Consider the following 1,738-nt stretch of genomic DNA (forward strand, 5'->3'; position numbering starts at 1 on the left):
GGTATAGGTTTTGGGTAGTTACTGTTGATTTTTCGGCATCCTCATCTTCCTCCTCCTGAATCCCCGATGGCCCAGCATCATCTTCTCTATACCTAGACTTAGCAGAAGACTCTCTGCGTTCAAAATGACCTGAATCTCTATACCATTTTTTTCACCATGACTACAGGGGCAACTTGCACTGCTACAGCTCGCTTCTCTGACCCAGCCACAGGGCCTGCCACATGGGTTGGAATATCCTCTGCAGGGGCAACTTGCACTGCTAGTTCATTTCTCTGACCCAGCCACAGGAGCTGGAGCTGGAACAGCTGCAGGAGCTGGAGCTGGAGCAGCTGCAGGAGCTGGAACATCTGCAGGATCCATCGTAGGGGTTGGAGTGGCCATTGGGCCTGTCACAGGACTTGGAGTGGCCGCAGGGTCTGTCACTAGGTTGATAGCAGCATCAATTGCAGCTCGATAGGCATGGGCCAGACCCCAGCACGTTACAGTGATTTGTGTCACTTTGAACAAATTAAGCAGGAAATAGTTCATGCAGCAGCCCTTGGGCGAGTCCAATCGGGGCCAGATGTAAAGAATGTGCTCTACACCGCAGCCAGGGAGAACGGCCCCACCTGGAGCCTCTGGCAGAAAGAACCTGCAGAAACTCAAGGTTGACCCTTGGGGTTTGGAGTCGGGGGTACAGAGGATCTGAGGCCCACTACACTCCAACCAAAAAGGAGATATTGGCAGCATATGGAGTTTGATCTGCTTTGGAAGTGGTCGGTATGGAAGCACAGCTCCTCCTGGCACCCCAACTGCTAGTACTAGGCTGGATGTTCAAAGGAAGGGGCCCCTCTACACATCATGCAACTGATGTTACATTGAGCAAGTGGGTTGCACTGATTACTCAGCGGGCTCGAATAGGAAACCCCAGTCACCCAGCATTCTTGGAAGTGATTATGGACTGGCCAGAAGGCAAATACTCTGGGATATCATCAGAGGAGGAGGTGGTCCATGCTGAAGAAGCCCCACTGTACAACAAGCTACCAGAGAATGAGAAGAAATATACCCTGTTCACTGATGGGTCCTGTTGTATTGTGGGAAAGCATCGGAGATGGAAGGCTGCTGTATGGAGTCCTACACGACGAGTTGCAGAAGCTGCTGCAGGAGAAGGTGAATTGGGTCAGTTTGCAGAAGTGACAGCTATTCATCTGGCTTTAGACATTGCCAAACGGGAAAAGTGGCCAGTGCTCTATCTCTACACCGATTCATGGATGGTAGCAAATGCCCTGTGGGGGTGGTTACAGCAATGGAAGCAAAACAACTGGCAGCGCAGGGGCAAACCCATCTGGGCTGCTGCATTGTGGCAAGATATTGCTGCTCGGGTGGAGAACCTGGCTGTGAAAGTACGTCACGTAGATGCTCATGTGCCCAAGAATCGGGCTACTGAAGTACATCAAAACAACCAGCAGGTGGATCAGGCTGCTAAGATTGAAGTGGCTCAGGTGGACCTGGACTAGCAACATAAAGGTGAATTATTTATAGCCCGATGGGCCCATGACACCTCAGGCCATCAAGGTAGAAATGAAACATACAGGTGGGCTCGTGATTGAGGGGTGGACCTGACCATGGACACTATAGCACAGGTTATTCATGACTGTGAAACATGTGCTGCAATCAAGCAAGCCAAACGGTCAAAGCCTCTTTGGTATGGAGGACGATGGCTGAAATATAAATATGGAGAGGCCTGGCAGATTGATTA

The sequence above is a fragment of the Aythya marila genome (assembly GCF_965140915.1).
Source record: "Aythya marila genome assembly, chromosome: 30".
Taxonomy (NCBI): Eukaryota; Metazoa; Chordata; class Aves; order Anseriformes; family Anatidae; genus Aythya; species Aythya marila.